The sequence below is a fragment of the Ceratotherium simum genome, chromosome 18 (assembly GCF_057802395.1).
Source record: "Ceratotherium simum simum isolate JZ-2026a chromosome 18, ASM5780239v1, whole genome shotgun sequence".
NCBI lineage: Eukaryota > Metazoa > Chordata > Mammalia > Perissodactyla > Rhinocerotidae > Ceratotherium > Ceratotherium simum.
The window spans coordinates 55481677-55490048 of NC_141917.1; the positions used below are offsets into that span (position 1 = coordinate 55481677).

The 8372-nt window shown below is 39.4% G+C and overlaps 1 pseudogene; it reads right to left on the reverse strand.

Annotated features, from left to right (window-relative positions):
- Positions 1-6699: 6699 nt before the first annotated feature.
- On the reverse strand, positions 6700-7717 carry LOC101396428 (olfactory receptor 7C2-like; annotated as a pseudogene).
- Between the last annotated feature and the right edge of the window lie 655 nt (positions 7718-8372).

Sequence of the window (8372 nt, forward strand, 5' to 3'; positions counted from 1 at the left end):
TCATTTTGATCCTAGTTTCGTTTTTCTTGTAGAAGCTCTTTAATCTGATGAAGTCCCACTTGTTTATTTTTCTTTAATTTCCCTAGTCTGAGTAGGCATGGCATCTGAAAATATTCCTTTATGACCAATGTGAAATAGTGTGTTGCCTATATTTTCTTCTATGAGTTTTATATTTTCAGGTCTCACCTTCAGGTCTTTGATCCATTTTGAGTTAATTTTTGTGAATGGTGATAGCAGATGGTCCACTCTCACTCTTTTGCATGTGGCTATCCAGTTTTCCCAACACCATTTATTGAAGAGACTTTCTTTTCTCCATTGTATGTTCTTAGCTCCTTTGTTGAAAATTAGGTGTCCAGATGTGTGTGGTTTTATATCTGGGCTTTCAATTCTGTTCCATTGATCTGTGTGTCTGTTTTTGTACCAGTACCATGCTGTTTTGATTACTATTGCATTGTAGTATGTTTTGAAGTCAGGGGTTGTGATGCTTCCAGCTTTGCTCTTTTTTCTTAGGATTGCTTTAGCTATTTGGGGTCTTTTTTGCCCCATATGAATTTTAGTATTCTTTTTTCTACTTCCATGAAGAATGTCATTGGGATTCTGATTAGGATTGTGTTGAATCTGTAGATTGCCTTGGGTAATATAGACATTTTAACTATGTTTATTCTTCCAATCCATGTGCATGGGATATCTTTGCATTTCTTTATGTCATTATCGATTTCTTCCAATAACGTCTTTGTAGTTTTCATTGCATAGGTCTTTCACTTCCGTGGTGAGATTTATTCCTAGATATTTCATTCTTTTGGATGCAATTGTAAATGGTATTATCATTTTGAGCTCTTTCTGTTAGTTCGTTATTAGCATACAGAAATGCAACTGATTTTTGTAGGCTGATTTTGTACCCTGCAACTTTGCTGTAGTTGTTGATTATTTCTAATAGTTTTCCAATTGATTCTTTAGGGATTTCTATATATAAAATCATGTCATCTGCAAACAGTGAGAGTTTTGCTTCTTTGTGGCCTATTTGGATTCCTTTTATTCCTTTTTCTTGCCTAATTGCTCTGGCCAAAATCTCCAGGACTATGTTGAATAAGAGTGGTGAGAGTGGGCAGCCTTGTCTCATTCCTGTTCTCAGATGAATAGCTTTCAGCCTTTCCCCATTGAGTATGATGTTGGCTGTGGGTTTGTCATAAATAACCTTTATTATGTTGAGGAACTTAACTTCTATACCCATTTTGATGAGAGTTTTTATCATACATGGATGTTGGAGCTTGTCAAATGTCATCTCTGCATCTATTGAGATGACCATGTGGTTTTTATTCCTCGTTTTGTTGATATGGTGTATCACGTTGATTGATTTGCAGATGTTGAACAATCCCTGCGTCCCTGGTATAAATCCCACTTGATCATGGTGTATGATCTTTTTAATGTATTTCTGTATTTGGTTTGTCAGTATTTTGCTGAGGATTTTTGCATGTACGTTCATCAGCGATATTGGCCTGTAATTTTCCTTCTTTGTATTGTCTTTGTCTGGCTTTGGTATCAGGGTGATGTTGGCCTCGTAGAATGAGTTAGGAAGTTTCCAACTTCCTCTATTTTTTGGAATAGTTTGAGAAGGATGGGTGTTAGATCTTCTTTGAATGTTTGGTAAAATTCACCAGAGAAGCCATCTGGTCCTGGACTTTTATTTTTTGGGAGGTTTTGATTACTATTTCAATCTCTTTACTTGTAATTGGTTTATTCAGTTTCTCCATTTCTTCTTGGTTCAGTTTTGGGAGGTTGTATGAGTCTAAGAATTTAGCCATTTCATCTAGATTGTCCAATTTGTTGGCATATAGTTTCTCACAGTATTCTCTTATAATCCTTTGTATTTCCATGGTATCCATTGTAATTTCTCCTCTTTCATTTCTAAGTTTATTTATTTGAGCCTTTTCTCTTTTTTTCTTAGTAAGTCTGGCTAAGGGTTTGTCAAATTTTTTTATCTTCTCAAAGAACCAACTCTTTGTTTCATTAATCCTTTCTACTGGTTTTTTGGTCTCAATTTCATTTATTTCTGCTCTAATTTTTATTATTTCTCTCCTTCTACTGACTTTGCGCTCTGTTCTTCTTTTTCTAGTTCTGTTAGGTGTAATTTAATGTTGCTTATTTGGGCTTTTTCCTGTTTGTTGAGGTGGGCCTGTATTGCTACGAATTTCCCTCTCGGGACTGCTTTTGCTGCATCCCATATGAGTTGGTATGGCATATTTTCATTTTTATTTGTTTCCAGATATTTTTTTATTTCTCCTTTAATTTCATCAGTGATCCATTGGTTGTTCAGTAGCATGTTGTTTAACCTGCACATCTTTGTCACTTTCCAAGTTTTTTTCTTGTGGTTGATTTCCAGTTTTATAGCATTATGGTCTGAAAAATGCTTGTTATGATTTCAATCTTCTTGAATTTACTGAGGCTTGCCTTGTTTCCCAACATATGTTCTATCCTTGAGAATGCTCCATTGCTCACTTGAGAAGAATGTGTAGTCAGCTGTTTTTGGATGGAATGCTCTGTATATGTCTACTAGGTCCATCTTGTCCAGTTTTGCATTTAAGTCCACTGTTTCTTTATTGATTTTTGTCTGGATGATCTATCCATTGATGTTAGTGGGGTATTAAGATCCCCTACTATTATTGTGTTGTTGTTAATATCTCCTTTTAGGATTGTTAATAGTTGCTTTATGTACTTTGGTGCTCCTATGTTGGGTGTATATATATTTATAATTGATATGTCTTCTTGGTGGAGTGCCCCTTTTATCATTATATGTTGCCCCTCTTTGTCTCTGTTAACCTGTTTTATCTTTTTTGTGTGTGTGTGAGGAGAACCAGCCCTGAGCTAACATCCAATGCCAATCCTTCTCTTTTTTGCTGAGGAAGACTGGTCCTGGGCTAACATCTGTGCCCTTGTTCCTCTACCTTATATGGGACGCCGCCACAGCATGGCTTAACAAGCAGTGTGTCGGTGTGCGCCCGGGATCCAAACCGGCGAATCCCGGGCTGCCACAGCAGAGCTCACGCACTTGACAGCTTGTGCCACCAGGCTGGCCCCAAACCTGTTTTATCTTGAAGGCTACTTTGTCTGATATGAGTATGGCAACACCTGCTTTCTTTTGTTTGCCATTAGCTTGGGGTATTGTCTTCCATCCTTTCACTCTGAGCCTGTGCTTGTCTTTAGAGCTGAGATGTCTTTCCTGGAGGCAGCATATTGTTGGGTCTTGCTTTTTAATCCATCCTGACATTCTGTGTCTTTTGGTTGGAGAGTTCAATCCATTTACATTTAGTGTAATTATTGATATATGAGGGCTTAGTGTTGCTGTTTTGTCACTTATTTTCCAGTTCTTTTGCATTTCCTTTATTTCTTGTCCCATGTCTTTTGGCCTGCTAGTTCAGTTTGGTTGTTCCGTCTTATGATTCTTTTAGTTTTCTCTTTATTTATCCTATGTGATTTTGTTCTGATTATTTGTTTAGTTGTTATCTTTAGGTTTGTATAAAAAATCTTGCATATGAGATAGTCCATTATCTGATGGCCTCTTATTCTCATTTACTAAGTCAATTCGATCTCTTTCCTCTTCCCTTTCTAAGTTATTCTTGTCAGAACTTATTCTGTCTTGTGTTGTGAGTGTGTGCTTAAAGTGGTGAGGTTATATTTATTTTTGATGATTTCATTCCTTTGATCTTTGATTTTGGTATTTAAGTGGTTGCTGTCCTATTCCATTGAAGATCTACTATTTTTCTGATTTTGTCTACCTATTTTTCTCCTTGCTCCAAGCATTGTATTCCCTTTCTCTTCTTTTTTTCAGGCCTGAGGGCCTTCTTGAGCATTTCTTTTAGTGGGGGTCTCATGGCCATGAACTCCCTTAGCTTTTGTTTATCTGGGAAAGTTATTATTTCTCCATCATATTTGAAGGATAGTTTTGCTGGATAGAGTATTCTTGGCTGAAAGATTTGTCTTTCAGTATTTTGAATATATCATTCCAGCCTCTCCTAGCCTGTAAAGTTTCTGTTGAGAAATCCACTGAGATCCTGATGGGAGTTCCTTTGTACATTATTCTTTGTTTTTGTCTAGCTGCCCTTAATATTGTTTCTTTGTCATTGACCTTTGCCAGTTTTACTACTATATGCCGTGGAGTGGGCCTTTGCCTATTGACATATTTAGGTGACCTGTTGGCTTCACTTACTGGTATTTCCTGTTCCTTCCCCAGATTTGGGAAGTTCTCAGCTATTATTTCCTTGAATAGGTTCTCTGTTCATCTTTCCCATTCTTCTCCTTCAGGAATACCTATAATTCTTGTGGTACATTTCCTAATTGAGTAGGATATTTCTCGGAGACTTTCTTCATTTGTTTTAGTCTTAGTTCTCTCTCCTCCTCCATCTGGAGCACAGCTGTGTTCCTATCCTCTATAATGCTAATTCTTTCCTCCATATTGTCAGCTCTGTTCTTTAAAGATTCCATGTTCTCCTTTATCTCCTCCATTGCGTTATTCATTTCCATCAATACTGATTGGTTTTTCTTTATGATTTCAATCTCTTTTGTGAAGAAACTCCTTATCTCATTGAATTGTTTATCTGTGTTTTCTTGTATTTCATTGAGCTTTTTTATGATAGCTATTTTGAATTCTCTGTCACTTAGGTTATGGATTTCTATGCCTTCAGGGTTGATTTCTGGGTGCTTGTCATTTTCCTTCTGGTCTGGCAATTTAATGTACTTTTGCATCGTGGTTGCTGTATTGCCTTTGTTTTTCCTCATCCTGGAAATATCTGATTGCAGTTTCCACCTGCCATCACCTTGTGGGGGTCAAAGGCTGTGTAATCTGAACCCCCTGCACTCCGCTGCAGCCTTTCTGCTGCCACAGGCTGTCCCTACTCTGCTCCACCTCGGCTCTTACGCTGCCAGGGACCGCCCAGACTCCTCCCTGGCTACTCTGCCACTGCAGCTGCCCGCGCTTTACTCCACCTCAGCTGTTACACTGCCATGGCCTCCCGGGCTCCACCCCAGCTACTCCGCCACCACAGCTGCCTGTGCTCCACTCTGCCTTGGCTGTTCTGCTGTCACAGGCTGCCCAGGCTCTGCCCCAGATACTCTGCTGCCTCTGTGGGCCATCCATACTCTGCTGGGGCTGCTCAGGCTGGTTGGCTGAGCTGCAGTGTTGGGCATGCAGGAGATGAGGGGCTTTCTCCCTTGCCCACTGGGTGTCTAGGTGGGGGGGCCTTCTCACTCATCCCTCATTATCCACTCTCCTGGGGTGCTCAGATGTTCATGGCACCCATGCAGCATTTCTGAGTCCTCTGTGTGGAGTTTCTAACTGGCTGAGAGAGCCTGAAGAGCTACAGTTTCCCTGCAGAGGGCCACCCCTCCCCTCTATCTGGGAGCCACATGACCCGAGTCGCCAATCTGTTGGGAAGGGAGAGGATTTCTCCTTACCTCTCCCCACTTCCTCCAGGGGCCCCAGAACATCCACTCTCAGATGTCTGGCAGTGTGGGTCGGTCCAATGTCTCCCTGTGTTGTGTGAGCATCTCTTGTTGGTCTATGCTTGACCCTTTAGTTATATCTTATCGGGGGAAGAGTTTTCTGTAAAGCTCACTCCGCCATGATGCTGATGTCACTCCCATGCTGTTTTGATTGCTATAGCTTTGTAGTATATTTTGAAATCAGGGAGTGTGATACCTCCAGCTTTGTTCTCTTTTCTCTGGATTCGTTGGTCTTTTGTTGTTCGATATAAATTTTAGGATTCTTTGTTCTATTTCTGTGAAAAATGTTGTTGGAACTTTGATAGGGATTGCATTGAATCTATAGATTGCTTTAGGAAGCATGGACATCTTAACTATGTTGATTCTTCCAATCCAAGAGCATGGAGTATCTTCCCATTTCTTTAAGTCTTCTTCAATTTCTTTCAGCAATGTTTTATAGTTTTCAGTGTACAGACCTTTCACCTCTTTGGTTAAGTTTATTCCTGGTATTTTATTCTTTTTTTTGCAATAGTAAATGGGATTATATTCTTAATTTCTCTTTCTGCTACTTCGTTGTTAGTGTATAGAAGCACAACTGATTTTTGTATGTTGATTTTGTATCCTGCAACTTTACCATATTCACTTATTATTTCTAAAAGTTTATTGGTGGATTCTTTAGGGTTTTCTATATATAAAATCATGTCATCTGCAAATAGTGACAGTTTCACTTCTTCCTTTCCAATTTGATCCCTTTTATTTCTTTTTCTTGCCTGATTTCTCTGTCTAGGACTTCCAATACTAAATAGGAGTGGTGACAGTGGGCATCCTTGTCTGGTTCCTGTTCTTAGAGGGATAGCTTTAAGTTTTTCACCATTGAGGATGATATTAGCTGTGGGTTTGTCATATGTGGCCCTTGTTATGTTGAGGTACTTTCCTTCTATACCCACTTTTATTCAGAGTTTTTATCATAAATGGATGATTTGTTTTTTTTAAGAAATCCAACTCATTGCAGAGATAACTGAGAAAATACCAGATTCTAGTCATATAAAGTTTAAATGACTGGTTACAAGGTGAAAAAGAGAACCAAAGAAATAACCTAAAGAAAAATAGAGAGCTGGGAAGATTCAGGAAAATTTTGCTGTAAAACATGTAAAATTAGTAAAAATAAAAATATTGGACAAAAAAGCCAGGATTTCTGGTTCTAAGTATTGTGTACCCAGCTACTCATGAAAGTCCTGTAACAGTCCCAACACTGAGATTTGCCACCTTGCTGAAGAGTCTCCCCAGGGTCCCCTTCATGTCCCTGTTCCTCAGACTGTAGATGAAAGGGTTCAGCAAGGGGGTGACCATGGTATACGTAACCAAGGCCACCAGACTTGCCATAGAGGAATAAGCAGCTGCAGAACTGAGGTAGACCCCGAGGCCTGTGCCATAGTACAAAGAGATCACTGAGAGGTGAGACCCATAGGTGTAAAAGGTTTTGGTACTTGTCCCTGGCTGACAAAATTCTCAGGACGGAGGAGAAAATCTGCAAATAAGAGAAAAGGATCCCAAAGAGAGGAAAAATGCCCAGGAAAATTGTCACAAAATACACCACTATGTTATTGATGAGGGTGTCAGAACAGGCAAACTTCAGGACTTCAGGAAGATCAGAGAAAAAGTGTGGGATTTCCATGTTTCTGCAGAAGGACAGACTCAAAATCATCAGTCTTGAGCAAGGAGCCCATTACACTGATGTACCAGAACCCCAGATCCAGCAGCCCACAGAGCAAGGGGTTCATGGTCACCATGTAATGCAGAGGGTGACAAATGGCCATGAAGTGGTCACAGGCCATCACAGTCAGGAGTAAATTGTCCAGGCATCCAAACACAAAGAAAAAAACTATCTGGATAAGGCAGCCTGCATAAGTGATAACTTTGCTCTGTATCTGGAGTTTCAGCAGTATCTTTGGGATGGTGGTGGAGGTGAAACAGATGTCAGCAAAGGATAGTTTGGAGAGGAAGTGCATGGTGCACGGAGGTGGGAGTCTGAGACAATGGCCAGAATGGTGAGCAAGTTCCTGGTGAACATGACCAGGACAGAACATGACATGGACAGGAACAGCCAAAATAGAATAAAATGAATCTCTGACTTTGCTGAAAATCCCAAGAGGAGAAATTCTGAAGCATGTGTTTGATTTCCTGATTTCACATGGATAAAATAACTGCCAGGAAAGGGAAAAAAGTCACATTCATTTATCATCACATTGACAGCACAGAAATATGGTTGCCTTTAATTTCAGGTGAAGGAATTAGTAAAGTACTGCCTCTTTCCAATTGCCTTCAGTTGGGGAATTTGAAAGTCTTCCATTCTTCCTTTTGCTGCCACTACTATCTGGAAATGTAATCTTAGTTCCAAAGTAGTTGTATTATTTATAGCCTGGCTACTCAAAGTGTGATCCATGGACCCACAGGATCAACATTACCCAAAATCTTCTTTGAAGGCAGAATCTCAGGCCCCACTCAGACCTGCTGAATTTAGAATCTACATTTTAATAAGATCACTGGGAGTTTCACATGTACATTAATGTTTAAGTAATGTTGGTCTAGGGCATCTATGGCTTATAGCCCATCTTTTAACTCCTCTCTTGTATTTTTGTCTACACTTTCCCTCAAATCTCGTTATTTAACATGTAGGCAAAAATAGGAGGATAATAATTATGGTATTTTTGCCATCTGTGTGGAGTTAATAAGTTTTATACACAGGTCTCACTTATTCCATTTTTATGAACCCTACATTTAATTTTTCTTTGCAAATAACCACAACTTTCACAATGATTTGCATTACTTACATAACCATCTATTACATTATTCTACACATTTATGTTTGATACTCTGTTATGTGTCATTTGAAAGCC